Genomic DNA, 5,890 nt, shown 5'->3' on the forward strand with positions numbered 1-5,890 from the left:
CTAACATTAGCTAACATTTTTCAACTTAAGCTAACATTTGCTTTAAGCTAATGTTAATCTATATATATATATATATATATATATATATATATATAATTTTTTTTTTCCCCTTTTTATATTATTCCCCTTTTTTGTGGGAATGAAGCTAATTTACAGAGAAGCTGAAAATAAAGGAGTGGAACCCCTGACAAACTTTCAACCTTGTAAGATGGTACACGATGTAACGTAAATCCCATGTTCCAAAGTAGTCATTATCTAGCAACAAATTCATATTCTCTGCTCTCTCTAGTTTTCAACAGAGTGGGATTTTTTTTTTTTTTTCAGCTCAGTGACCCCCTGTTGTTCACTTCAGATGGGTAAGCAATGCCTCGAATCGTTAAAGCTCTGAACCATCCTGGCATGGAGCCCAGCACCTAATATCACGCTTCACTATGCGGTCAATACTCGACAACGGTGTGAAAAAGCCCAGAGTGCTCCCAGAAACACCAAAGGACATAGTTTAATTCACGCGGCTGCTCGCCGAGGTCAAAGTCAACAGGAGCAAATCAGCTCAGGTCTGGCAGACAAGTGGAAGAGCAATCATTTCAGTCAGTGAGGCTAAAAGACATTCAGTTTGAAGAAGAGCCAGATATCAAAAAGCTGCAGGCAGGAGTCCAGCTAGCTTGACAGTGTTTGGATTTTGATGTTAAAAGCTGACATTGTCCAGCACTGTTTACACATTTACAGTCAGTATTAACCAGGAAATTCAGCCGAAGCAAAAGTCGGGCTGAAATGCTAAATCTTCTCTATCAGGGTTTCTGCAGGTTTCACCAACTCAAATTTAAGGCCTTTTAAGACCATTACAAAGGAATTTTAAGACATGTATCACAACAGAAATGTAAAGAAAAGAACATTACATATTTTATATTGTAGTAGTGCCAAGCTTTTTTGCACAGAATGCACGGAGCATCCTATGGGTTGGCAACAGAAGTGGGGAAGACTAACGTCAACCAGCCAACGAGCGAAAGTTTACAGGCAAGAAAAGCTAGGAAGCTAGCAAAGGTTAGCAGACTACCAGGTGTGACTTTAAGTTAAAGGGTGTAACACTATTAGGGGAAAGGATGTTCCATCTTTTCAAAAATATTTGAAGTGAAGTAGGCAGACAGTGAACTTCAGCGCACATGCATGAGGGTGAAATGTGCGAACTATAAGAGCTTGAACTGACGTACAGGTGACTTGTAGACTAATATGAGATAATTTGTTTTCCCCTCAGTCGCATGACAGGCCTGGCTTTCCCTTATAAGTGAGGAAGTTAAAATCGAGTGCTCTTGTTTTGAAATTTGTGGTTCTTCCGGTGTAGCTGCTATTGCCTCGCCGCATCGATTGATTTTAGCGGGTAGTAAAGAGCTTTTGACTTAACAGAGTCGAGTTCCCGTACTCCAAAGATGTTATGAAGCTCGCCATCTCTCAGGTCTCTGGACTTGAGTCGCCCCACAGTCAAGACCTCCGTTCTCATTTGAATATTTGAACATGACATGAAAAGTCCCTGAAATAAAAACAAAGTAAAAGAAAAAAGCCCATGAAATACGTTACGAAGTTGCATATATTATGCTTTCAGGAACTATTAAGTTCATTGTAGATCAAAAAGGGGAAAAACCTGCCCTCGTGTGTTCTTTTCATTTCTTCATTTATTTCATTTATTAGTAACAGTATTTATTTAATTTCAAATGAAACGACTCTCCATATTTCTTTCAGTTATGTCACTTTATTCTCCAGAGATAAGAAAATAACACCGATTCCTAAAATTCTTTTGAAAAAACTGAATATTTAATGGACTTTTTTTTTTTCACATTCAATGTACAAACTTGATTTATAAAGGCTGAGAGCAGCACTATAAATCTCTCCATTTTATTGATTTGGTGTTGAATTATTCATTAGATTGGTTGTTTGGAGGTCAGATGAAAAAGACAGAAAACTATTGTGGTCAATTATAGCAAAAAAAAAATAAAAAATCAATAGTGAAAACAGAAGTACCTGTGTGAAATGAGCTGCAACAAATGATGCTGGACACACACCACAAAGTCTTTATGTAGAAGAGCTCTGCTATTTGTCACATTGTTTAGCAATAAATTAGGCACAAGAATCAAGAGGATGTGATTCTCTTAAGGGAAAAGCTCTAAATAGCCAAACAATAATAATAAAATGTAAAACTGCACATATCGAAGGGAATGCTTCAGTTCCACCCAAGGTGACAACAGATAGAAACATTATTGTTTTACCTTGGTTATGAAGAAATTTGAGTTGTTTTACCCTCTCCCTTGCTTGTGGTTGTTGTCAGAAAGGTAAATATGTCCAGAAAATAAAGAGGCAGAATCATGCCTGTACAAGTACGGTGGAAAGTGGGAGGCTAATAAAAGCAGAAGAAAGGAGATAAAGTGAAAGCAAGAGAAGTGCTGGATCCGAAAGAAGCAATAAAAAAAATGGTATATCGATGCACCAAATGGTTATTTTCTCCATTAGTCATCTAATGGCCGAGATAATAGTGTTTCAGATGGGACATTATTGGACGTCTAATGAATTTCTGACTTTCATTATGTCTCAGATCAGATTAGAGGATAAAAGAGAAACAGAAATGAAAGTTAAAGGTTTACTTAAGTGCCTTTAATATTTGCTCCTAAACGTCTGACATTTTATCACACTACAACATTCAATGCATGTTTAAGACCAGGGAGGAGAGAGAGGGAATGTCTGGAAATTGATTAACCGAATGAATGGTAGAAGTTCAAGTTGATTTCAAGAACAAGGCGGTCCAAAGTGCTTTACATCATAAAATCATAATGCAGTCACCAATATTAAAACAAGCAATAAATATTACGTTTTGTAAATGTACAATTTATTGTGATAATGAAGAGGACATTTTTTCCAAATTTCTCTTTGATCAATTTGTTTCATTGAAGAAAGCTAAAGAGACAGAACAGCAGACATTTATATTTCTGATCTAATTTTAAAGACCGTAGAAGAAAACAGCATCAGTTCTAAGCTGATGACAGATTCAGTTTCTTCTTTGGATCACTATAAAGAAAATACCAGTGAGTTCATCTCACTTCAATATCAACTGATTTGAACAAGAACAACATTTGTTCTGCTGAACAGTGGAAGAGGAACCAGAACATCCAAATACATCAACATGCATATTAAAGCAAAACTATTAGAGCCCAGAGAAGATTGGATTTTCATGTGGAGAAATATTTCAGTGTCAAATAATAATAATAATAATAATAATAATAATAATAATAATAATAATAATAATAATAATAATAATAATAAAACATATATCCTCCTGGAACACAAAAAAACTTAATTTAAACCAGAAAAATAAAGAACACAATTGCAGAGCTGAGATCAGAACAATGAACCCTGAACAGCAATCAGAGACAAGAGAATAAATCTAGTTGGGTTTACAGAACTCTGCAGAGGATCGTTGGCCCAAAACCCAAACTCCAGCCAGTAGCGGCTGAGTGAATGTGGTCTGGACTCTGTGCATCAGAGCCATGGAGTCAGAGACGCTGTAGAAGGACAGAAGACCTGCTGTGTGATTCAGGTACACTCCTACTCTGGAGGAAACTGGACCTGAGACGGAGGTCCAGATGTCGTTGTGACCAAATTTAGAACTTTTACAATCTAAAGCCCAAGATTTGTTGTTACATCCAAAAAAGCCTTCATTCCCACTTCCTACTCTGCTGATATTCTTGTATGTTACTGCTACATAAACTATCCCGCTCCACTCCACCTCCCAGTACAGTAACAACGTCCAGTCAGACTCTCTCCACTCAGAACCTGAGACCAATCAGTGAATCTGTCTGGATGACTAGAATAAGACTGAACTTTATTCATCTCTGTCACCTTCCTGTTCCCCTCTGATAGTGCCAAACATTTGTATGCTGTGTTTGGATCCAGAGTAATTTCACGGTAATATTTCAAGAACTTGGCTCTGCTCTTTGGTTCTGGTTCTGACAATAGAACATCCACCTGAGTGACCATCAGTGAGATGTTTGCCCCTGCGTCTCTCAGGACGTCCTGTAGTTTCTGTCTGAGCTCTGTCACAGCTGCTGTCACGTCCTCAAAGTGTCTCATAGGACGGATGTTGATGCTGGATGAGTGTATAGACTCACTGAATGCTGGCAATGAGGGGAAGTTGAGGAGAAACTGGTTGTGATCCTCTGTGTGTGAGAGCTGCTCCAGCTCAGCGTCTTTCCTCTTCAGCTCAGTGATCTCCTGCTCCAGATTCTCCTGAACATCTTTGACTCGACTCACTTCGGTTTCCTGCTGGGATCTGATCTGCTGCTTCACCTCAGAGCTTCTTTTCTGGAGAAGATGGATCAGCTCAGTGAAGATCTTCTCACTTTCCTCCACTGTTTTATCAGCAGAGTGATTGATGGCCTCCAACTCCTGTTGAAGCAGCTTCACATCCTTCTCTCTGTCCTGGATTCTCTGCTGGATTTTTCCTCGTCTCTCCTCCAGCTCTCTCTGCCTCTCAGTCCTTTCTGCTGCAGCTGACACCGTGTCGTGACCTTTATGTTCATCCACAGAGCAGAGATAGCAGATACTCTTCTGATCAGTGCGGCAGAACATCTTCATCATCTCATCATGACGAGAGCAGATGTTCTCCTGGAGGTCCCTGGACGGCTCCACCAGCTTGTGTTTCCGTAAAGGAGCTGAATCATAATGAGGCTGAAGGTGTTCCCCACAGTAAGAAGCCAGGCAGACTAAACAGGACTTGATGGCTTTTAGTTTTCTTCCACTGCAGACATCACAGGCTACATCTTCAGGTCCAGCATAGCGGTGATCAGCAGCAGCTTGAAGTCCAGTCTTCTTCAGCCTCTCTGCTATAGCTGCTAGCATGGTGTTCTTCCTTAGCACAGGCCTCGGTGTAAACGTCTCCCTGCACTGAGGGCAGCTGTGGATTCCCTTCTGATCCTCTGCATCCCACTGGGTCTTAATACACTTCATACAGTAGCTGTGTCCACAGGGAATAGCCACCAGATCCTTCAGTAGATCGAGACAGATGGAACAGGAGAAGGTTTCTCTGTGCAGATGACTCTGCTCCATCTCCAGTTACAGTGGCTGTTAGTTTCACTTTCTGAAAGCAGAAACTGCTTTGAGCTCTGATAAGTGCAGAGAGGCAGCAGCCAATCAGCTGTTGGATCCGCCCAGCTTCAAGGCGTGTTTAAGAGCTTAGAGAAGAGGGAGGGACATCAGGGAATACATATGTTTAAAAGTAGAGGTTCAAGTTTATCTGTATAACTCATTTCAGCAACGAGGCTGACCAAAGTGCTTTACGTCATAACATAATGCAGTCACCAATTTTGAAACAAGCAGTACATTTTGTCAAATGCCATCAAAATGATCAATGTTCCATTTAATATTAAACAAAGTGACTCTAAACAGGTGGATTTTTAGCCTTGATTTAAACGTCAGTGTTTCAATCGTTTTGCGTATTTTTTTTTTAAAGTTTGTTCCAGATTTGTGGTGCATAGAAGCTGAATGTTGCATCTCCATATTCAGTTCTGGTTCTGGGGATGCAGAACCAGAAGACCCGAGAGTTTCTGGAAGGTTGATGCAACAAAAGCTCTTTAATTTATGTTGGTGCTAAATTGTTGAGTGATTTCTAAGCTAGCAGTATTTTAAAGTCCGTTCTCTGAGCCACAGGGAGCCAGTGTCAGGACTTTAGAACCAGAGTGACGTGAGCCGTTTTCCTGGTTTTAGTGAGATGGCCAGCAGCAGCGTTCTTAAGGTGGTTCTGATTAAGTCTGTTTGCCCTGTCTGAGTTAGTGATGGAAAGACAGCAGCAAATAAAGAAGTGAAAGCAAATTTCAGCAATGTTAAGAGACATTTTCCATTTGGGTCTTTA

At 39.9% G+C, this 5,890-nt stretch overlaps 1 pseudogene; it reads right to left on the reverse strand.

The window, feature by feature from the left end:
- Positions 1-1,546: 1,546 nt before the first annotated feature.
- LOC103476560 (tripartite motif-containing protein 16-like) lies at positions 1,547-5,092 on the reverse strand (annotated as a pseudogene).
- Positions 5,093-5,890: the final 798 nt, after the last annotated feature.

This window comes from Poecilia reticulata, chromosome 15 (assembly GCF_904066995.2).
Source record: "Poecilia reticulata chromosome 15, P_reticulata-male-v2, whole genome shotgun sequence".
NCBI lineage: Eukaryota > Metazoa > Chordata > Actinopteri > Cyprinodontiformes > Poeciliidae > Poecilia > Poecilia reticulata.